This window comes from Puma concolor, chromosome C2, assembly GCF_028749965.1.
Source record: "Puma concolor isolate L17-30 chromosome C2, mPumCon1.1.hap2, whole genome shotgun sequence".
Taxonomy (NCBI): domain Eukaryota; kingdom Metazoa; phylum Chordata; class Mammalia; order Carnivora; family Felidae; genus Puma; species Puma concolor.
In genome coordinates, this window is record NC_141675.1 from 115229019 (window position 1) to 115254712 (window position 25694).

A 25694-nucleotide genomic window follows, 5' to 3' on the forward strand; every position below is an offset into this window, starting at 1 on the left:
TCAGTACAATACTTTCTCCAGATATGCATTCAGAAATATCCTAGTGGGGTTTAGCTTTTCTCAAATGACACAGAACTTCGAAAAGGCTAGATAGATTTTCTCAAAAGTCCTTCAATATACAGCTGTGGGCCTTGACCGAGGGGGAGCTGGACCTGGACTGTCTTCATGATGGTCTCCTAAGCCAGTCAGTAGTCCAGCCATGGCACATCCTTGCATATAACTCGTACATAATGATATTCATGTAGCAGCTGTGCCTCTGGAAGCAAGAATTCAACAGGATGTCATCCCCTGGATGAAGTACACCTCCACAGGGCAGTAGGCCACCATCTTGGGGTGGGTTCCCACAATGACCTTCAGTTCTAGCAAGGCCTCTTTGGTCTTCTCTCTGGGGATGACTCTATCCTGGACATGCTGCTTTAAGAGGCACTCATAGGTGAAGATCTTATGGCCGAGGTTGCTTCTCTCCTTCTTCCACATGAACAAGAGCCAAAAGGGTTGATTTATCCATCCCACAAGACCCTGCAGGAAGGCACTGATCCAGAGCAAGAACTCTAGTAAAGAGAATCTGATAACATAGTTCCAAAACCAGTTGGCTGAAGAGGAGGGAGGCTTGTTGGTGTGGTCCTGGTGGATGACACTGATCTTCTCATGGTGTGGGAACCAGAGGAAAGCAAAAGTATTCAGATTTCTTCAGGTGACTGTCTAGGTTGTCAAGAACCTCTTTCAGGGTTGAGGCAAATGAGATCTCCTGCAACTGGGACTGGGGTGAAGGTGAGGATGACTCCAAGGGAGCCCAGGTGCACCTGCACACCCTGGAACATTTCTGCATTGCTGGACTCGGAACACTCAAGAATGGTCCCATGGACCATTAGCAGGGTCAGTGCCACCACCTGAGTGTCTGGGATGCCATGTTGGATCCTGTATTGTGTGTTCCAGACCCAATGATGATCCATACCGTTATGTCTGACAGGGCTCTCAAGTTGGACAAGGCTAGGCTATGTTTGCCTATCTGTGGGTGCAGGTCAGCTGGGAGGCCTGGCAGCTGGCCTCCACGTTTCTTTAAACAAAGATCACATTTCTTTTTTCAGGAAAGGTCAAAGTTAAATCATTAACTCATAAAGAGCTTGATAGCAGATTCAGGGCCTATTTATTGACCTAACCTGAGGAGGTTCTTCACATTCCTCATTTTCCCCCAACAAATTGGTCCTTACCCTTTTTCTGTATTTTCTTCTTACCTCTCCAGTAATATATTATTATGTCCAATCTTGAAAGCAAATACCACAAATATGAACTATTACTAGGCTTATTACTATTGCAGGCATCACAGAGGAATGCAGAGTCCCTATTTAAATGCAGCATCCCCGATTTTCATGCATTCTCTTTCTTACCTCCCCACGTAATGATCACACACATGGTTGCAAAAATGCAATTGGTTTAAATGAACAGCACCAACAGGAATGGAAAAAGAAGAAGCAGGATATTGTGGATGCAGAATGGAAAAGGGGTGGAAGGTTTTTGTTCTGTCTCTGTGGCAGTAAAGATGAGTGAAGTATTTCCCAATAATTGATAATTATTTTTGTAGTGTCATCATGCTGTCTTTCCCTTCTATGCAGACTTGAACCATTGCCATTGCAACTAGCATTGCATTTTATCAGGAAAATAAGGAGAAGGAATCACAAATATTAAGAAACTAGATTGAATAAGTTGAAAACGGGGACCAGAGCATTCTTTAATTGACCTTCTGTTTCCCCTATCTCTGGAATTAAAATTCAGTGGGTTAAGACTCTGAAAGAAAAAGAAATAGTACATATAATTACATTTAATTAATTCCAAAATTTCCCATAAAAATAACCAAATGTTACTTTCATAAGACCATTTATTTTCAGAAGAAATTTTAAAAATTGTAGAAAATTCACATTCAGTGCTTAAATGTTAAAATTCTGATTTCTATCTTTCAAAGGGTGATGAAAAAATTAATGAAAGTAACCATGGATGCTGCCAGATTGGAGTCATCTGTATGTGTGTATATGTATATATATATATATATATATACATATATATGCAAATTATATCTTCTTAATCATTAGTGTAGTCATAATTTATAGAAGTTTACAACTAAAATGATTCTTTGCAGGTATGTGAATACATAAAAGGGCTTATAAGCTGTTGTATGCTGGCTCCCCAAATATCACCAACACAAGCTCTTCATAAGACAGATTTGAGTTCATTGCTTACCATGGTAAGGGAGAAAACCATCTCAACAGAACTTTGTGAATGCCCCATGGAGGGTAGACAAGATTCAATTTTATTGAGTATTTGCAGTTTGATTTAAGGTGGTATTTCCATGTGGAGAATGAGGAGGATTGATGAGGAGGATTGATTGAGGAGGATTAGGTAAGAATCAGGGTATATCTGTCTAGGATTGGTAGAAATAGCAAAGCAAGGATTTGAGAGCTAAATGTTCAGAGTCGTAACAATGTAAACTGTTGATGATTATATTGAAGAATTTATGAGTTTCATGAAATTCTTCCTGTAAACAATAAATATATTTTCCTGTATAAGAAAGAGTCTTATGGAATAGTAAAGTTATGCTAATGAAGGTAACAGAATAATAAAATCATGTTATTATAGAAAATACGTTGTGAGAGAGGATAGTTTCAATCCTCAGTGTCCAAACTGTAATTGTTACCCATCATTTCTTATATATGTTTTATTATTTTCTAATATGCCTGAAACATCCTTTCTAAATCCATATTTATTTGCTTATTTACTTATTTGAAGTATAGTTGACATATCATTATACATTAGTTTCAGAAATGCCTAAATCATTCTTACTGTTATATTTGAAGCTGCTATCAAGCTTATGTGGTATGAAGCTTATATGATGTTGCTTTCTCTCATTAAAAAAGAACACAAAATCACGGAAAATAATTAGTTACATGGTTTTGAATGTTGTCTTTACTGGTGATAGTTATATTTCGTTACTGTCAGGGTAAATCCATTTCTGAGTAGAGTGATACAACACAATAGTTAGAATTGTCCACTTGGGTTGCACCTTTATAAACGTAGAGTGAAGAGCTCCACCTAGGGAGAATGTAGGATGGTTGAAAACACAGGGCTTGTATTAGCCTTGGAAAAAAATAATCTAAGATATTTCAAAGATGTAGAAAAATATGTCAAAGCTGAAGTGCAGGAGCAATTTAGAGTGTATTGGTCTCAGAGTCAGAATTGAAAGATGAAAACCAATTGACAAGCACAATGGCCACAGGTCAGACTGGGCAGGAAATCAAGATCAGAAAATCTTAAGAAAGGTGAAGACAATAAATTTGTTATTTGAACAAGCAGTGTGAGCTGTAGAGATTGAGGAAGGAGAATTAGAAATTCCTTTTAGGACAATCTCTTTGTGGTCTTTATACAACATCATGAAGACCTTGATCCTAAGGTCAAACCAAGCTCTGGTCTTGATATCTCCATTATGCTTCAAGACAAATAATGAACCAGTTTTACCTCCCTGGATTTTAACTGGTGTTTTCCAAATTTAAGTCTTTTTTTATATCATCTTTACAACTTTAACACTGTCCAAGTATTTCCTGTCAGAGTGTTTAGTTTTCACTAAATCAACTAACTTTTTAAAACATAGATAAGTATTTTTTAAAAATTTGTGTCATTATTTTTAGAAACATTATCACTTACTATAATAGAAGATAACTATGCAAAATAAATTCTAAGCAAACAAGATTTTAAAATTCCAGTCAAATATTGTTGCCTAACAAAGGCCGTAATAGCAAAGCCTGCTTTCTCTTCCATAAAAGGAGATTAGCAAGTATAAATGAGGTATAAAAAACATAACAACAGCACATTGACACTATCTTAGATGTAATCAGAAGATTGATAGTTGTGTGGATAGCTTTTGTCTATGTATTTCAGTGTTACTTAATGCATGTCAATTTTATGCACATGTCTCTCATTGCAAAAAAAAATTTTTTTTTGTAAAGTGTCACTGCATTATCAAGCAATAATAGCACAGTAAAATTTTAACCTCTCCACAAAATAATGTACTTTCCTTCATGATTATAGCCCATATGGCTACCAGAGACATGATAATTTTCCCTGAGCTAACAAAATAAGTGATGTCAAATCACAGACACCACTTCTGGTTTTACCCTTCAAAGATGCATTTCTCCGCATATAGCATTGACAGATAGGGGGTAAGAAAAATCTGATAATTGAGCCCTACCCCTGCTGTTACATGAAACAATAGTCAATGAATATTTATTGTGCATCTATTATGTTGCAAGCATTAGCAATATAGCAAAGACTAAAACTGAAAAAATGCCTGCCTTATATACGACATTGACATACAGCCACAAAACAGACAATAAATAAATATCAAATGAATAAAATACATAATAAAATTTAATACATATAAATATAATCACATAAATATGTACATAATAAACTACAAAAAATAAATATAAATAAAATGATGGATGCCAACGCTGATGTTATATAATATCATTACTGTATAGTGCAATTATGAGGATCAATATCTACCCCAGACAATTTTGTACAATCTACATTATTCCAAACACTATCTTCTTTTAGCCCCATATCTAATAATGTCATGTGCTGATTGACATGATTTGCAAAAAGCTTTTGCCTGCATGAGGCTAAGGATATATACTGAGTTCTACTGCAATTACACCTCTAGAAAGACAACAAGTGTTTGAGTCCATATCTTAATGTACTCAGAAGTTGATCTTAGAATCTTCTGCTTCTGTCTCCCCCCATCTTTTAAGACTCCCTGGGATTTAAACTCTTAAAAGTAGGAAATCTTTCTCATTTATATTTGTATTCCTAATAAATAGAAAATAAAGCTCTTGCCACGCTGTAGGCCATTAATAGTCTTTGAATAAAGAAGTGAAGGAAGAATAATGATCTATATTACTTAAGTGAGGTCAAAACTTCACTGTAGACAAGTAGAGTAAATTATTTAGGCCTCATTAAACTACAAATGCCCCAGAATGTTAGAAAACTGAATGATTTTCAAGTCCAAATGTCCACTGCTGTGCCTCTGAACTCATGGAGATATTGTCTTTGGAAATCAAATATTGCACTGCCCAAGGTCAGAGTGTTTCCAAAGCAGCTGGTAATCAAACCATGCTTTTATTTTATATGCTGTATTTTATAGCATGCTTTTAACTTGAGGGTAAAGAAAAAAAGGTAAGGAGTATGAATCCTAGGTCTTTAGAAGAGACGTGGGAACGTGTAACAGTAGCTTAGTCTTATTGCCTAATATCCAACATTTGGTCAGATGGTTTCCTTACATATCCCATGATTACATGGCCCAACATATTAACTGAGAATTCTTCACTCCAAATGCATCATTTGGTTCTACAATTTTGTCTGTTCCCATCTGACTGTGACATCAACATATAACTCCTCACTTGATCTTAGTTTGAAAGTGATACTCTGGTGCACTTGGTGATTCTTTTCTCTTATGTCCTATTTGCTTTTCTCCCAATTTCATATCCTAATGCTTATCTTTGCTAATCTTCAACACTTTCATGTTATAACAGCCTATGGATGCCCCTCACTCATAGTGAGGCAGTGTCTTCTAAGGGCTTCTAGTTGAAGACTGCAACACAGGCAGAGGATTAGGTCTTCTGGGTTTTCATAGAGGTCTAATTACTTCTTGCGGCTGACCTTTATTAGTAAGTATCAATTAGTGTGGTTTTTCCTTGATTCTAATCTCCTTGATGTTTTGCTGGAGTATAGAAAGATAATTTGAGGTTAACAGTTGACTTCAGGATGTGTTTGCTTCCTAATCCCATCCTCAGAGACATCCTTTGTAGATTTGATTACTGACATTTACAACAATCTTTGAACTCTGGTAATGTCAGATAAAAGAATTTAACATTAGCTCCTGATTACTGAGAATAAGTTTTTCAGGGCTTTCTTTTCCTGTAGATCATAACCACAAAGTTTTAGTATCTGCCTTAAAACAAACATGTATTTTCTTGTTTTTATAGAAAAAAAATTAAAGGATCTGTAGTTTGGGAGAAAGATGTCTTTTATCTCTCTTCCATTAAAAATTGTGGTTTTTTTTTTTTTTGGCTAAGAACTTTCAGGCTTTGTAAATCCTTCATAAATTTTCAGAATGTACATATTACATATTTATATACAAATATACTGTGTATAAATATTTATAAATATTTTCACCTTGAAGTTATTTGTTATTTTCTCCATGGAAGGAGAATGAATTGATAGAAGAAATGCACATAACTGTAGCTGTAATGTCAGCATAATATTCACATATTTGGCAAATTCCTTCGTATTTTAGAATAGAGTCCATGTGGCAGAGCATAAGTGCTTAGATAGGTAAGAAAGAATTCTGAATTGGAGGAATGGGTATGATCTCTATAGGAACAAAGTGAAATATGGTATGACGGGATTAGACACTGTGCCAAGTTCAATGATTATGAATAATGTTAATATTAATGGACATGAGCTGGCAGACTCATAGACCAACAGTTTTGTGGAGAGAAAGTAGAAGCACTGCTTGGCTAATAATTATTAAGATAGTAATGAACTCAAAGTTCCAGCTGAATGCTGGTCTCTATAAAGTAATTTTTTCTATCCCGAGCTTTATCACTGATAGTATCTGATATAGTGGAATTTCCGTATATGAAAAGATTATGTCTGTCCATATGGTTGGGGCAACTAGGGCACTGGTGTTGAAGTTGTGTTTTCACAATAAGCATACCAAGTTGTGTTTTCACAATAAGTATGCTATTTTTACTTGTATTCTGCATTTGCTTGGGTTTTGGGGGGTTCTTGTGAAGCTATGGCAAAAGCTAAGTCCTTTATAAGTTAGCCTCTGTGAGCCACCTGATCAGTCAATAAGGGAAGCATTCATTGCTGACTAAATTTAACAACCAGCCTAGTTCTGGTTGCAGTAGATACAAATAGTTTGGATAAGAACAAATTTCATTCACAACACTTTAGTTAACCCCAGCTCTTTGAAAATATGATTCAAATTTCAGTTACTACAGTACATTATCTGTGAATCATCACATAAAGTGCAAACATTGCTCCTACCTCTTCAGCCCACAAATCTCTATGTAAATAATTGGTGCATATCAGAATCAGTGACCAATCACGTCACTTCTTTCAGAGTCTGTTAGTGATTGGCTACTGTGTATGTTATTCAGTTCACATACAGAAAGCAAAGCTATAGTCACATTGCCTCTTTGTTTTCCCTGATAAACTCAGATGGCATTTTACAAGATGGATAATCAAAAGAGGAAACTGGCCAACAAAGATAATGCAGCAAAACAACAAAAAATGATAATGCTGGAAGTACAATATTGTATAAATAAAATTCTAGAAAAGCCTGAGAGCCTTTAGGAGAATCTAGTGAGGCAAACTCATCAATGCAAATGAAGAAAGTGGTTGTGATAAAAAGAATCAAAATATCTCAAAGGAACTGACACTGGCCAATAACTTCACATTTAAAGGAACTTTGAAGGTATTTCATGACATTGAAAATAGAAAGGATAAATGTTTGAAACTGATCAAAACTTAGAAGGGAATAAGACACTTTTCCAAGTCATAGAAAAGATACTTGCTCCATATTGTCAGATACATGATGAGAAGAAGGCAAACACTATTCAAACTCCTGACATTTTTTTGTAAGAGTGAGTGGGGGCAGAGGGAGAAGGAGAGAGAGAATCTCAAGCAGGCTCCACATTCAGTGCAGAGCCTGATGCTAGGCTTGGTCCCATGACTCTGTGATCATGACTTGAGCTGAAATCAAGAGTCGGATGCTCAACAGACTGAGCCTCTTAGGTACCCCTTGATGTGTTTTTATGAAGAAATAAAAACACTTTAATTCTTAATGTTTTACAGCATATAAAATAAATATTAGTTTTACTATTTTTTACTATTTTTTTACTATTAGTTTACTATTTTTAAAGGTCATGGGCTTATGTACTGTAGTTTTCCCCATTTTTAGTAAGATCATTTAGCACAGTTAAGCTTGCAGAGTATTGTACTACACTTTGACATACAGCAAGGACTGCTGATACTTTTTAAAATGTATAAATACTGGCTAATATCTGGTTTAAATTATATTACAAATTAAATCTTTTTCTTCCAAATCAAATATTAATAGCTAGTGTTAATGAGTTGGGTATTGGCAGATAAATATCTGGAAGAAAACATATTAGAAATACCCCTATGTACTACAAGTACTGAAACAAATTACTATGCTTAACCTTGGAGAATACATTAAACGTAATTATGTTCTTTTTTTTTCACTATTTCCCAACACAATTTGATTAAATAATTTACTTTTCCTTATGCACAATTTGAAAACACTGATGATCTTTCATAAACTAGGACAACAAATACATGCACTTAGTAATAATTTTCCATTTGCACTGTAACACAAGCTGTAGTGGCAAAATATAATTGAGGGATGAATACAAAATATAGCAACTTTTGTTACCCTCTGAAAACTATGCTATTATGTGACTTTTAATAATACCACTATTCCTACACCATTGCTGCAGCTATTTTTCCCTTTCTCAAGTGGTAGATAATTCTCTATTTTTCTCTGAATATCATTCTGATAGGAACACCAAAATAATCATCAAAAAGTTCCAAATGGAAAAAGTCAAAGAAAAACTTCAAGAACATATACCTGAATTCTGAATTCTGTTCCTAAATATCAGTTTAAATAGCCAAAGAAGCAAGGTTTTTCTGACTCTGAAATTTTCCCCACTATGAAATCCTCAACTCCATTCTCTACAGAGGCAAAGAACTAAAACAGCAACTTAAGCCTTTGTTTGTTAGAGTTAGAAAACTGCTTTTCTTTTTCTCTTTTCTTCCTTCTAAGATTGTATTTCTTTATTTTTAATGTTTACTTATTTATTTTTGAAAAAGAAAGAGAAAAATAGTGAGCTCATGAGCAGGGAAGGAGCAGAGAGAAAGAGGGAAAGAGAATCGCAAGCAGACTCCACAGCATCTGTCCAGAGTCTGATGTGGGGCTGGATCTCATGAACTGCGAGATCATGACCTAGGCCAAAATCAAGAGTTGGATGCTTAACTGACCGAGCCACCCAGGTGCCTCTCAAGATTTTATTTAAATTCAAGTTAGTTAACATATTGTACATAGTGTAGTATTGGTTTCAGGAGTAGAATTTAGGGATTCATCATTACATATAACACCCAGTGCTCATCCCAACAAGTGTCCTCCTTAATGACCAACACCCATTTAGCCCATCCCCCCAATGACCTCTCCTCCAGCAACCCTCAGTTTGTTCTCTTTATTTAAGAATCTCTTATGGTTTGGATCCCTCTCTCTTTTTATCTTATCTTATTTTTGCTTCCCTTCCCCTATGCTCATCTGTTTTGTTTCTCAAATTCCACATGTGTGACTGACTCATTTCGCTTAGCATAATACACTCTAGTTCCATCCGTGTCATTGAAAATGGCAAGATTTCATTCTTTTTGATGGCTGAGTAATACCTTTCTCCCTAATTCCAGACCTGATTCCCATGATGGAAATCAAGAACATCCAGAATTAGGGTAATGATTCTGAAGGCAACCAAAGTAGCTTCCACACTGCCTCTCAGAATTGTTCCTAATCTTTGAGCCCAGTCTTCCAAAGCATCTGAGCAGTGATAGGAGCCATTCAAGGAAGTGTCCCCGTTCTTCTTGGATCATGATAGGCTTTGCCAGAAATCACATTGAAATTTTAAGATATATATGAGTTTATAGCTGTAAAAGAAAACTGCACTGCATTGCATATATATTCTTTAGAATTTGATCCAGCTCCCTGTTTGTGTAGAACCTTTGACTCTTATTCTGTACTCTAGGTGTGCATGAAATGCCACCTTATGAACTGATCTAGTTCTATCCTGGTAAGATAAGCCTATCACATAAAATGCAGAATACTTAGTTAAATTTAAGTTTCAGATAAGCAACAAAATATTGTTAAGTATAAATATGTCTTATGAAACATTTAGGACATACTTATAATAAGACTTTGGTTTTTTTTTCACCAAGCCCTAGACTATTTGAGTAAAACAGACTCATACTTTTTGTTATAAACTTATTCTGATCACCTTGCCTGATTGAAAACACAGAACTACAGTGGTGCCTGACTGGCTTAGCTGGTGGAGCTTGTGACTCTTGATCTTGGGTTGTGGGTTCAAGCCCCACATTAGGTATAGAGATTACATAAATAAATCTTAAAAAAAAAAGAAAACACAAAAATACAAACTGTGGTGAATTTGAGATTAAATAAATGTATAGGACCTCTCTCTCTCTTTCTCTGTAAACGCAGGTGTATGTATAATATATATTATATAAGTAAGAACTAAAAGTATAAATTTTCTTTAAAGCGATGGTCATTTCAGATGATTTCTATATGTACATTCTATTAGAAATTGTATGAGAAGGGGTTAAAAAAAAAGGAGATAGGACCAGTGTAATAGCAATGAAGAAGAAGTGACATTTCTCTGAGTATATCCTTTTTTGTGGCTCTGGACTCTTAGAACCATAGTGCTGTAGCTCATAAGTTTCTTTATGTTTCTAAGCAAACAAACAAAGCCAACCAGATTATTGGGGGAATAAAAACAGAATATGAACACTAAAAAGTAAACCTAAGTAAATTGAAAATTAAAAACAAAACCACACTTAAGTGGGTAGGGAAGTGGTGCCTGGGTGGCTGAGTCAGTTAAGTGTCCAACTTGGGTTCAGGTCATGATCTCATGGTTCATGAATTTGAGCCCACATTGGGCTCTGCTATCAGCACAGAGCCCACCTTGGGTCCTCTGTGTTCTCTTGTGCTCTCAATCTCTCTCTCTCTCTCTCACACAAATAAATAAGCATGAAAAAAAAAACTCCCATAAAAAAATGAAGTGGGTAGGGCAGAAAACAAAAAAAACTTTATTAACTTTGGAAAACTATCTTAACTGGAAACCTAAATGCAAAAAGAACTGTACATAAAATGCTGTAATCTAGTTAGTAAATATGCTTCTCACAAATAGATGGATAGGTAGGTAGATAGATAGGAAGGCAGATAGACAGATAAAGAAGTATAGATGTATGCTTATGCATGGATTAGTGTGCATGCATACATTTCCTGGCTATGTTTACTGAAAGCACATAGAAGCAATGACATCCCAGTAGTGAGCATAAAAAGAACCCAGTAGATTCCAATAAAAGGAACTGTGGATTCTTTAAGAAGTAGTTGATTCCAGGGCTCAGGCAGGGAAAATATAATATTAGCTTGGCATATCTTGTCCAGAAAGTATGAAAACTCTTAATAAAATATGGAAACCTGTTGATAGAATACAGGAGTCAACCACAAGAAGTTCCTCATGATCAAAGCTAGAACAATTTGAGCAATAAAATGCATAATGGAATTTTATTTTAACCATAAAACAGAATGAATATCATCAGTATATTCATAAGATATAATCAATATATATTATTTATAATGGCATAAATAAGTAATTAAATACATAAGTGAATTAGGTATTTCAGCCAGCCAGCTAAATTCTCCTTGTTTTTTCCACTTGGAGATGATCTTTGTTGATTATTGTCTCCAGTGGTCATATCTGATTGGAATAGTAAAGTGTCTATATGCACTGTAGAATATTTGGCTTTTAATATTTGACTGAAATATCTAGTCATATTTTCCTTAACATGGACAGTTACTTAAATGCATACATGCATACAAATAGGTAACTCCAAAAGGAAATTGTCTATTGCCATTTAATCAATGAGACATATGGCACTTGTATTTCTAGAAGTGTCTGATATGATACTATAATAAATAAATATAACTCTATAAGAGTTATATTTTATATACTGCATGATTTGAAATTTGCCATTGCAAAGGACACTCCTTGTAATTCAAGAAACTGCCAGTATATGGGGAAGAGCTATATGCACATAAAGGCAGAGTAAACTAGCATTATCTTAAGTTCTCTTTAATGAAACTTAAAATACCATCAATAGTACTATTTTTTTAACAAAAATCATCCTGTAATGATAAGCTTTAGGAAATATTATAATTTAAAACCAAAATTCAAAAAAGCAAGATATATATTGTAACTGTTACAACTCATCTGCTTTTACTGTAAGTATCACAACTAGGTCAAAATCATAAATTTTTTTTACTATTTTTCAGGGTCAGAAGAAACTTGAGACATTTTTAGGTTCACTCAACAAACACTTGAAATCTCTGTTGTTACTTGGGGGCTCTGTTTTCAGAAAATTCCATGTTACTTTGATTATTTGAGAATTAATAAGTTTTCGTTTTCATACTTCTGGTTTTGTTATATCTTTGTTACATTTCCCATTCTTAATTTATTTTGATGGCCTCATTTCTTAGCTTCTTAAAGCTTTGTGACAGATTGTTTATTGTCATCAACATCCAATCTCATTTTTCCATAGTAACAGTTATAAACAGGCCACATGGTTGACCAAATTAGACACTGTTTTTCAGCTTCTCATGCATTTTTAGGTGTGGACATTTGACTACGCTTTGATCAGCAGAAGTGAACAGAAGTGCTTTCAGTCATCATCAGGTCTCCTTAAAAGGAATAAGCATGAGCTTCTTAATTCCTTTTTTTCCCTTCTCCTTGGTTGGCAGGTGATTAAAAAAAAGGAGTAGCTGGTTTGGATTCACACTTGGAAGTCATTTGTTAAGAATGACAGTGCCACTCTGATGAGGGAGCATAAAGCAAGCTGAGGGCAAAGCATAAGCTAGCACTCCCCACCCAAGGTGGGGGGTGTGATACTCAGGCATTCCTGGCTGCCCAAGAACAAAAGAAAGGAAAGAAAACAAATGGGTAGCTGATAGACATCACAGTCAAACAGGACATGAGTTTCCATCAGTTTACAAATATCTTAGTAAGTTACAAGAAAAAGCAATCTTAATCAATAGCCTAATCTCTAGAAACCTATAGACTCAGTTTCCTGGGGCCCCTAATATCAACTTCCCCTCCATAGTGATGCAGGGAATAAAGGCAAGAAGTAAACGGCAGGTAAAATTAAATTTCTTTATAACCTGCATCTCATTGACAACTACTTGAGGCAAATACAGTGTATAACATTTCTCCAGGAACCCCCTACTCTCTTAATGTTAATGCCTGCTAGAGGAAAAACAACCTTAGCTTGACAATAGCAAAGCCTCAGGTATCTTATGAGTCCTCTTTAGCATATGAAAGTGCTTCTGGAGGCATCCCTTTTGCTTTTACCTCCCACAACTGCATAGTATATTACCAGTCACTCCTCACAACCCCAGTGCAGCTCTTTCTGCCCACAGATCCTGTCCCCATGCTTTAAAAAAAAATTATCTTTTTTGCACCAAAGAAATCTCAAGAATTCTTTCTTAGCAGTTGGCTGTGGACAACCACCACTCCAAAACCCATCAACTCTACTTTGTCTGTACCTCTTACTAGTGTACTCTAACATTAGAAATAATATTATAACATTAGAAATAAACTTCTATTTAATTAAAATGACTAGTATATCACCCCTGCTTAAAGCTGACTAACCAACACCCTAATAATTTACCAAATATTTAGCTAGGACTATTACAGTACTTGAGTAGATGTTTGTGTACATACATTGTGGAAATACATGGTGATGAAGTTTTGGAGTGATGGTGGGGTGGTCCGGAGCTGACAGCCAAGAAAGAATTCTTGAAGATGTCTTTGGTGCAAAAAGGTGATTTTATTAAAGCATGGAGACAGGAGCCATGAGCAAGAAGAGCTTCACTGGGGTCATAACTGGTAACTGATTACATACCCTCAGGTTGGGAGGGGTTAGGGATAGATTAAGTCTCTAAGGAATTTTGGAAGCAAGGTTTCCAGGACCTTGAGGGGCTAGCTGTTGCTAGGCAAATGCCATTTATTATTGTTTAGTAAAACCTCAGTCATGAGACCCTTCAGATGTATATCATGTGGCCATAAGTTTGGAGTATGATGACCGTACTTGGGAGAGTTGAGATGAAGTTTCCAAAGGAATTTTTATATGTTAAAGTAGACTTATAGGATCCTTGAGGTAGGAATAATGTTGAACTAAGATTCTCTTTTGCCCCCAGCAAAGTGTCATCATGAAGGCAGCTGAGCTCCTAGAGGGAGGTCACTCTGCTGGTTTCAGAGACTTGTCAATGGGCTATAGGCAGTAAGGGAATTTAATTTTTTATTTGCCTTAGTTTCCCACATTACCATGGCAAGCACTTAAACCCCTTTCCTTTGCTCTTGTGTAGCTAGGGCTGTCTGAGGAATATCACACATATTCTACCTGTGGGGAGGAGGGGTGATGCTAGCTTATACTTTGCCCTCAGCTTGCATTATGCTCCCTCATCACATGGGATCTGAGTTAGAGAGAGGAAATTATTTTTCTTTATACACCATCTTTTCTTATTTTTGCTCATGGTCTGAAGATGGTAACATTGAACAAATGATTAAACATTGCCAGCTTTATAGTAACTACCATTTAAGATAGCTTCTGGGAGTTTAGCAACTCCCTCTTCTTCCCTTGACACTCATGGTGTCCCTGGCAGCCACATCTCTGCTAATGTGACCAACCCCCACGTTACAACAAGTTACAAGAATGACCCAGCTGGGAACTCTTGCCACCACCTCATTCAGTCTGTTTTCTGGTAATTTGAAATTTTCAATAGAGATCTGAACACAGAGGTGTTGAAGCTTTGTTTGTGAAACATTTCCTTGGATTAGTGAGCTAAGTGTATCATCTCCCACTAAGATTATTGGTTTCAATGACTTGCAACCAAATAAAAATCAACATTTCCAAGACCCAATTCTATGTTTTGTGGTGCTTAGGAAATCCTCGCTCTTTGCTAATGTGTGTTTTCTATAACAACGGAGATCAACCTCTAAGTACTCTCAGATTCCATCTCCTAAGACAAAAAGGCTGTCCAAGCAAGTATCCAACTATGTTTTCATTCTGCTCCATTCTTTCATCAGAAAGTGAATTATTACTATTGTCATTATTCTTTGCCTCCCCTTGCTCCCCTTTTAGAGGTCTTTATTTTGTCTATCTTATAAGGTTGTTGTTTTTTTTTTAGATAGACACTGATATTTCATTGAAAAATAGTATGAAAGAATAGATATTTTTAACTTTCAGAATAATAGTTGCATGACATCAGACATAGAATTTTTATTCATGTTTTTATTTTATTTTGTTGTTTCATTTTTAAGAGAGTGTGCATGTATGTGTGTGCGGGTGCATACAAGCTGGGGAGGGGCAGAGGAAGAGGGAGAGAATTTTAAGCAGGCTCCATGCTCAGCACCTGTAAGATCATGCATGACCTGAGCCAAAATCAAGAGTCTGATGCTTAACTGACTGAGCCACCCAGGCCCTCTCAAATATAACATGTTTTTCATATTAGGCTATAAATCACTACATGTAAGTGCATACATGTGAAGAAACAGAAATAAACCCAAATATATTCATCTATATCAGTAAAAAAAAAGTAAATCAAATACCTGGCACATAAATAAGACTCATTTAAATAACATCCTTATAATAAAAAGATGAGGAAAATATTTTGTGACTTTATATGTAACTTTTCTTTCAATTAGGGGACCGTACAAGTTTTTTGCATCATTATAAGATTAGTGTATATGAAAAGGAGTATGATGTGAAAGGATCCCAAAGTCATAAACTTTAACAACAGCACCAGCCACAGATACTTTATACTATCTTGGATAAGGACAGGGCTTCCTTTTTCAGAGCGTCTAATGTTTCACATATAAAATGGGTTAATTTTTCAGCTAGCTGTTACTTTTATTTTAGCTTTTAGTAATGTTTATCAGTCTTTTATTTTTTGTAATTTGGGAAGCAGAAAAATAAAGTAGCAGTAAATGTGTATACTTTTATTCCATGGTAATAGTGGTATACATGAGCAGAATAATCACTGCACTCAAACTAGTTACTGTATTACTGTATTCTCGTTTTGTATAAGTTATTAGAAATATAGGGCGTCTGGGTGGCTCAGTTGGTTAAGCGTCTGACTTCAGCTCAGGTCATGATCTTGTGGTTTTTGAGTTGGAGCCCAGCATGGGGCTCTGTGCTGACAGCTCAGAGCCTGGAGCCTGCTTCAGATTCTGTCTCCCTCTCTCTCTGCCCCCCCCCCCCCCCCCACTCACACTTTGTCTCTCTCTCTCCCAAAAAATAACCATTAAAAAAAAATACCTTCTATTACTTAGTGGAATCTTTGGGGGATGATGTGGATTTGAGTAGTGTTTTAACTGAAGATACATACCATCTCTTTAATGGGACAGATTTTGTGTATGGGTATTTAAAATCTTCCCCAGAAATACTTGGGGTGTTACAAGTGAGTTGAGATGTTAGGTGGCTTTCATATCTTTCCTCTTGGTTTGCAACCTCCTGTTCTCATGGGAATTGGCCCTTCCTGGACAGTCTTAGGGAAGAAATGAGAATATCATTCTCTCTTATATCCGAGGGGAGTATGAGTAAAATCTGTGTCTCTTTTAAGCTTTCAGGAATTATGGGAGCCTTTCTTGAAATGAAGGGATCATTGAAATTTGTGCATAGAAGAACTGATTTCTGGCACTTTCTCACATGTCTTCTTCACCCTCCACCTCAGGTTCATTTTGTTAAGTGATCAGAAACATGTCCTTCTTCCTGTCTGAGTGACTGCCTCTGAGTACTTATTTGATGTTTACCAATTGAGCTTAACAGATTGGGAAAAACAGATTTTTCCCAATAATTGTACAAACCATAGAATGTTTTAGAAAATCAAATTCTCTGCCTAGGTTATCACTATATTTCAAGTACACACAGTAGTGCCTGGTTACAAAAGGTACCGAATGTTAAATGTATGAATAAATGAATTAATGGAATCAGATGTAAGAGAAAGAAAGTATTACATGATTCAAATGTTAATTGGTATCTTATTGTGGTTACCCAGTATTATAGAGTATTAATAGTATTAAAGAGACACATGCCAGGCAGAGTGTGAAAGCCATGAAACTGCCCCACTATGAAATTCTGAGCACTAGTTACACATCTTTTCTCTGACTACCTCCTTAGCTCCCAAATTTACTTACCAATCTTCTCTTCTGTTGGTAAAGGCTTTGTTTAGACCATTCTCCAGTCTAAATTAGATGAATTTCACACTCATGTTGCCGGGCCAAGTGTCTCCCACCCTGTTCTCTCATTGATTTCATCTCACTCTCTTAATTCATTTATTTTTCAATAATCTATTTAATCTATCTGTCATCTGTCTGTATATAGTTAGGGAGGCAGCATTTGATAGAAGTAAAGAGCAGATGTCCTGGAGCCTAATAGCTACTGGTTCGATTTCCAGCCCTGTCATTTACTACTTGTTTTGGAATTTGGAAATATCTATGTGCTTCAGTTTTCTCACAGGTAAAATGGACATAACAATAGTATGTAGTAAGTAAATTAGTTAATATATATATGACCCTCTGGGGCACCTGGGTGGCTTAGTCAGTTGAGCATGCGACTTCAGCTCAGGTCATGATCTCACTGTTCATGAGTTCGAGCCCTGTATCTGGCTCTGTGCTGACAGCTCAGAGCCTGCAGTCTGCTTTGGATTCTGTGTCTCCCTCTCTCTCTGCTCCTTCACTGCTTGCTCTCTCTCTCTCTCTCTCTCTCTCTCTCTCTCTCTCAAAAATAAATAAACATTAAAAAATTTTAAATATATATATATATATATATATATGACCCTTAAAAGTAGGGTATAAATGTATAAGTCAATGATGTTAGCTACATCTATTTCCAGTTATTTGGTATCATTCTTTGTAAATTGTTTTTCTAATTTAATTAGAGAGGTTTGGGAAGATTTCTGGAAACTCTAGGTACTGCTATATTATTTCATAAAAATGCTAATAAGAGTCATAAAATAATATTAAATATGCTTGAACTTATTTAAAGTTCTGGACTTTATATAGTTTTCCACTTAATCCTCCAGAATGTCTTATGAGTTGATACTATTATTTATATTTTAGTAAAGAAGCTAACAGTTATATAACCAAACTCATGATGTATCTGAAACTTAGGCTCAGATCTGTCTTATTCAAAACATAGGTTAAGTTATGCTTAATGTAGTATATTGTTATGATAAAGTATAAATAATAATTTGTTAAGGATAACATAAAGATTATTTCCCTATTGCAAGGTAGATTGGAGAATAACCTGTAAGTTTTGAACATTAAACTTTTGTCATAACCAAGTTTATATAGAGACTCATGTGTGCTATAGATCAAGTTATATATCATTTTCAAAATATAAATACACAGTATAAATTTTCTATAATAAGTTAAATATGGTTCTTTGTTATCTGATACTATAGCTATGATGAAATTCTATTGTTCTAATAATCAGTATATCCATATCTACATGTCTGTCTTTATATTTATCTGTCTACTTATCTTGTTTCTTTACATATCATAGGTGATAATTAGTATAATCTGTAGATCGATATTCTTAAAAATAACTTCCTCTCATTCGTTTTTGCAATTTTGCTTTTGTTGCAAATCTGCTTGCAAAATACACTTTTATTTTCAATCTGCTTGCAAAATACACATAATCAGTAGTATATATTCAGGGAAGTTTTCTTCCCTCAAGTGTGTGCTACAAATAAATCCAAATAAATTTCAGAAATGTTTCAGATTCACAAAGAACATTACCATGATGCAGATTTTAAGAAGTACTGCAAAAAAGAACTATCTAATTCCTTTATTTTCAACACTTCTTAAACTTAAGACTGTTTCAGAGTTTCATGTTCATTAACCTATGGAACCTTAGGGAATTTCAGTTCAGATATTTGTTACTCAGGCTGTATTGTTGCCATGAATTTACTTGAGTATTATTGATTTGTTAAGTGCCTGAAGTCGGTTAAAATCATAATTTTGAGTTTTAATGATATAATTACATGTTTAGGTTATTTATTTATTTATTTGTTTGTTTATTTATTTATTCATTTTGCTCTTTGGTATATGAAAATATAATGAAGTTAGAGGTATTTGAACCAAGTAAAAACTATCACAGAAGGATCTCGGGTATAAAACTACAAATCATTACTTTCTGGGCCATTAAAGCACAGGTGAAAATTATGTTAATGTAACGTCATGAATTATTGATACTTTGTCTACTCTGAAAAGTTACTGTTTCAAATTTATAAACAGAGCATAGAAGCATTTTAAGGTAAAATCAATGTCTTCTTGAAGGTCAGTTTATTAAAGATATTACATATTAATGAGATGTTAGTTAGGCCTATCAGTTTTGGTAGATCTGCTGCTTCCCCAGGTACCAAATTTCATAGATAATTTATAAATTCACCGGAATTTTTTTTATAGTAATGTTCTGAGGATACTAAGCCTCTCTCATTGAAGACTTTATAGTAACCTCACTAGGGCCATTTTTTGGCAAGGATAACACATATTTTTCTTAAAACCAACTACCTTTTGTGGCAATTTGACCAATAACTGGTGTCATATCTCAGCATGTTTCATGATAACAATTATAAATTTTGGCTCAGGAGGATGAGACATAACCTCCAAAATAATTGTGAATATGATCATACTTAGCTCAGTGACTTTAAATATCATCCATAAGCATACTATTTTCAAATTTTTATTTTCATTCTGGGCATGTCTCCTAAGATCCAACTGTTCTCTACTTGAATGTACATTAAATTTCTCAAACTTAACATGTCCAGAATAGAACTCCTCATTTCATCCACCTAACCTGTTTCTCCTGCAAGCTTTCTCATCTCAGCATATGGGAACTTGTTTCTTCCAGTTGGCAAGGGGGTGGGAAACCCCACTGTATCCATCCTTGGCTTCATACTTCATCATTAATCCATTAACATAGCCTGGATATATCACCATCAAAATAAATCCAGAATCACAGCACTTAGCACTATTAACACTCATACACTTTCACAAGTCACCAGCACTTCTTGCCTGAACTGCTGGAGAATTCTGCTAACATCTCTCCCTGCTTCCATCATTTTTCCCTTTCAGGCTATTCCTAACTCTACCCAGAGAAAGTCTTTAAAATTGTAAGACAGATCATGTCTTTACTTAGATTAAAACCATTCACTGTTTTTCATCTCCCATAAAGGAAAAGACTAAGACTTTGACATGGCTATAATATCCTACATGATATGCCCTTTCATCACCATCCCCTGTGCATCCCCAGCATTGCTAAATTAGCAAAAACAAAACAAAACAACAAAGAAAATCGACTGTCAGTTAAATTTGGGTTTCAGATGAACAAGAATTTAAATACAGATGTGTAACTATGTTTAACTATTATGTATATATGTAATATATATTATAATATATAGTTATATATTATATATTACATATATATATTCAGAATAAACTAATACTCAAAAGTTTTCATTTATCTGAAATTCATATTTAACTGGATGTCTTACATTTATTTTACAACACTATTCCTCCCATTCTCCCACCCAAAACCACATTTATTTGACCTTACCTTTTAATATTCTCTTCTTTGATCACTTTGCTACTTTACTGTAGCCACAATGGCTATGATGGCATTATTTGTAATCTGTGGATTTTATTGGATCATATAATTCAGTATCAAGCAGGACTCTCAGAAAAATTCAGAATATTAGGGTTGGGACAACTTGATTTAGATTTGAGGAAAGTCCACATGAAGAGATATATTTAGCCTCACGCAAAGCAGTATTTCTAACATCACTAGGAGAGCACTTTCTACTTAAGGACTGTAATCACCAAATGGCTGCAAGCCCAAAACGCTGGAGTTGAGTAGGTTTGGACCAGTTTGTCTCTGCCCCCAAACAAGGTATATGGAAGCAAGATAATGGAGACAATAGATAGAAGAATTTGTGATTTGGGCAGGGGAAGAACAAGCTCCTATTCCTATCCCAAATATTGTACTTTCTCTTAAATTTTTCAATAATGGTTAAAATTACTATAGGAGAGATTATCAGAACACTGAAATTTGTTAGTAGTAGATTCAAAGACAATATGTCAACATGAGCACTAGCTTTGGTTTGGGTATCATGGGATGCGATTGATAAATCGGTACCAAATTTTGAAGTAAATATATTACTCAGCTTAATCTAAAATTTTGTGATGTAACAGATTATTTTTTCACATTTCAGTGGCGTACAAAAGTACAATTGCTTACCTTGAAATGAGACCAACTTCAAAAGGCTAATTTATGCATAGAATATGTACCAAATTGAATCTGAAACTTAAAATTGTATCCTGCTTAGTTTCATTCATTTCCTTATCTACTTTCTACACTTCATTGCTAGTTTTCTCTGAAAGTGCTTTCTTGATAAATCACTTACACCTGAAACATTGACTCATTGTCTGCTCTGGAGAAGCAAATCCAATAAGCACCAGTTGAATTCTTTTAGAAGGAATGACCATTCCACCTTTGATTTGAGCTATATCTCTAGATGAATTTATTGGACTTTCATAGTATTTATATTAAACTGAATCTTTTATTAGAATTGGAAAATGTTTTTATTTTCCAACCTGCTAAGTAAGTTCTAGACTTTCTGAGATTTCTATATTCTCTCTCAATTTTGTTTGCAAGCTGGACATTTTTCCACAGAGCTTGCTCCTTTTTTTTCCCCTTTAATTTTATCAAATGCAGCTGTAGGGGCTAGCTTTCAACATGCTTCCTGGTAATCCTCTTTCCTAAAGCCACAGATAATTAGGTATATTTATTATTTTCCAATTTGTTGTAGGTGATAGTTGTTACAAATGGTTGGCCATTATTTAACACAAATTTCTGGTTTTCCACTTTAAGGTTTTTTTATCCTTTAATTTTATTTTTTTAATTTTTAATTTTTAATTTTTATTTTTTAATTTATATCCAAGTCAGCATATAGTGCAGTAATGATTTCAGCAGTGGAATTCACTGATTCATCCCCTACATATAACACACAGTGCTCATGCCAACAAGTGTCTTCCTCCATTCTCCTTGCCCACTTAGCCATCCCCCCCACCCACAACCCCTCCAGCAACCCTCAGTTTGTTCTCTATATTTAAGTCTCTTGTGTTTTGTCCCGCCTCCCTGTTTTTATGTTATTTTTGCTTTCCTTCCATATGTTCATCGTTTTCTATCTTGTATTTCACATATGAGTGAAGTCATATGATATTTGTCTTTCTCTGACTAATTTTACTTACCATAATACCCTCTATTTCCACCCATGTTATTGCAAATGGCAAGATTTCATTCTTTTTGATTGCCAAGTAATACTCCATTGTGTGTGTGTGTGTGTGTGTGTGTGTGTGTGTGTGTGTGTGTGTATCTTCTTTATCCATTCATCTATAGATGGACACGTGGGGTCTTCCCATACTTCGACTATTGTCAATAGTGCTGCTATAAACATTGGTGTGCATGTGTCCCTTCAAAACACCACACCTGTATCCTCTGGATAAATACCTAGTAGTGCAGTTGCTGAGTTGTAGGGTAGTTCTATTTTTAATTTTTTGAGGAACCTCCACACTTTTCCAGAGTGGCTGCACCAGTTTGAATTCCCACCAGCTGTGTAAAAGAGTTCCCCTTTCTCCACAACCTTGCCAACATTTGTTCTTGCCTGAGTTGTTAATTTTAGCCATTCTGACTGGTGTGAGGTGGTCTCATTGTGGATTTTATTTCTACTTCCCTGATGATGAGTGTCGTTGAGCATATTTTCATGTGTTTGCTAGCCATCTGGATGTCTTCTTTGGAAAATTGTCTATTCATATCCTTTGTCTGTTTCTAAGTGGATAATTTGTTTTTTGTGTGTGTTGAGTTTGATAATTCTTTATAGATTTTGGATACTAACCCTTTATCTTGCTGGCACAGTTGGACAGGGCTTGGTGTAAGGGCTCTGTACTCCACAAGGTGGTGTCGCTTAGCTTACTGGAGTGGATTGGTGTGGTGTGTGTATGTGCCTGTGTGGGAGAGGTGAAAAGGGAATCACCTAGCTTCCCAATCTCTAGCATCAGAACTCTCCTTAACAGGCAATCAAGTACCCCTCCTTTAAAAAAAATTGTTTTTAATGTTTTTATTTATTTTTGAGAGCAAGAGAGACAGAGCATGAGTGGGGGAGGGTCAGAGAGAGAGGGAGACACAGAATCTGAAGCAGTCTCCAGGGTCTGAGCTGTCAGCATAGAGCCTGATGTGGGGCTCAAACTCATAGACCATGAGATCATGACCTCAGCGGAAGTTCGATGCTTAACCGACTGAGCCACCAAGGTGCCCCAAACACTCCTTCTTTGTCTCCAGTTTCCATCCATTCTCCGCTTCTACACTGTCCACCACCAAGCCATCAGCCTGCCAAGCAGCACCTCCCTCCCGAATTTTATCACAGATGGGGCTGTTTCCAAACCCCTCACTTCTAAGGCCCTCGTGGCTTGAACCTGCTCTGACCCTCTGGGGGAGGGTCTCCCCGAGCAAAGGACCGTGCCAGCCCCTCCCCCCTCCTGGAATGCTCATGCAGCCATGTCGTTGCAGAGGCCCAGAGTCTGTGACTGGTGCCAGCCCTCCGAAGCAAAAATTTGCATAATCGTGTAGCAGCAGTGGTTCGGGGACTGTGGTAAATCCCAACACACATCTGGCACTAGGCCTCTCCATGCCCTAGCATCTTTGATCCAACACAGCTAACCTGGCTGTAATCGGGTCTGCTGCGACCTTTACCTACCTTCCTTCATCCTCTACCAAATTTCCTCCCAGTAGAAAATGCCTCTTCCCATGTCTGTATTATTTTTTTTTTATCATGATAAGTGTACTCTTTAATCCTCATCCCTATTTCATACATTCTCCCCAACAATCTCCCTACTGCCCCCGTTGCATCAGGGGATATAGCTAGAAAAATGGCGCTATAGCCCATGTCAGAGAGATTACTGCCTGATCTTTCTTCAAGGATTTTTATGGTTTCAGGTGTCATATTTTGAATTTGTTTTCAGGTGTCTTTTGAATTTGTTTCTGTGTGTGGTGTAAGGAAGTGGTATAGTTTCATTCTTTTGCATGTTGCTGTCCAGTTTTCCCAACACCATTTTGTGAAGAGACTTTCTTTTTCCCATTGTATATTCATTCCTTCTTTGTCAAAGATTAATTGCCATATGATTGTGGGTTTATTTCTGGGTTTTCTGTTCTATTTCATTGATTTATGTATCTATTTTTAGGCCAGTACCATACTGTTTAAAATTTTTTTTAAATGTTTTATTTATTTTTGAGAGAGACAGAGACAGAGCGTGAGCAGGGGAGGGGCAGAGAGAGAGGGAGTCACAGAATTGAAGCAGGCTCCAGGCTCCAAGCTGTCAGCACAGAGCCCGATGTGGGGCTCGATCTCACGAACCATGAGATCATGACTTGAGCCGAAATTGGATGCTCAACTGACAGCCACCCAGGCGCCCCAGTACCATACTGTTTTAATTACTACCACTTTGTAATATAACTTGATATCTGGAATTATGATATCACCAATTTTATATTTATATTTTATTTTATTATTTTATTTTGTTTTGTTTTATTTTATTTTATTTCATTTTTAAAGAGGGGGAGAGAGCAAATCCCACAATGGGAGAGAGAGAGAGAGAGAGAGAGAGAGAGAGAGAGAGAGAGAGAGAGAAGAGAAGAGAAGAGAAGAGAAGAGAAGAGAAGAGAAGAGAAGAGAAGAGAAGAGAAGAGAGAAGTGGGGCTCACCCAAAGCGTGGTTCATGTTCAACTGACACAGGGTTCGAGCTCATCCAATGTAGAACTTGACATCACAAACCATGAAGTAATGAACAGAACCAAAGTCAGATGCTTAACTGACTGAGCCACTCAGGTTCCCCCTGCTTTTTTAAAGTAGTTTTATAATCTAATTTATGAATGCCACTGGATATAGGAAAATAGCACAACCTCACATAATGAAACATAGAGGCTTTTCTGAATTACAGACTTATAAACAGAGATGTAGACACAGACAGAATTTATAATTTTAATTTTCAAATATTAGCCATGAGTCAACAATAACCACAAATTACAAAACTCATTTGTTCATATCAAAGAACTATTCTTGTCCAAGGGGTACAAATTCTTTTTTTTTACACAGTGGTTACAAATTCTTGATTTAAGCTCAAAACAGCCAATATACAAACAGAAAATACTAACAGATTAGATTCTTTGTCACCTGTCACCCAACAGACATGATCTTTATAATCCATTAGTCTGTTTATAGAGTTCAGCAAGTGATGAGAGATTAAAACTACACTCCCAATTTCAAAAAAAAACAACCATATTATTTGTTATATCTCATCCCACCTACATAGATGTCTATAAAACATTGTTTTTTTTTGTTTTTTTAGCTTCAATTTTTATTTTAATTCCAGTTAACACAGTGTAATATTAGTTTCAGATGTAGATTTTAGTGATTCATTACTTAATATAGAACACCTAGTGTTCATCACAACCAGTGCTCTTAATACCCATCACCTATTTAATCCAGGATCCGTACCAATTTGGATGCCTTTTATTTCTTTATGTTGTATAATAGCTTAGAGTAGGACTTCCTGTGCCATGTTGAATAAAATTGGTGAGAGTGGACATCCTTGTCTTGTTCCTAACCTTAGTGGAAAAGCTCTCAACTTTTCACCATTGAGTATGAT

At 35.8% G+C, this 25694-nt stretch overlaps 1 pseudogene; it reads right to left on the reverse strand.

Moving 5' to 3' along the window:
* Positions 1 to 23679, reverse strand: LOC112849829 (L-gulonolactone oxidase pseudogene; annotated as a pseudogene).
* Positions 23680 to 25694: the final 2015 nt, after the last annotated feature.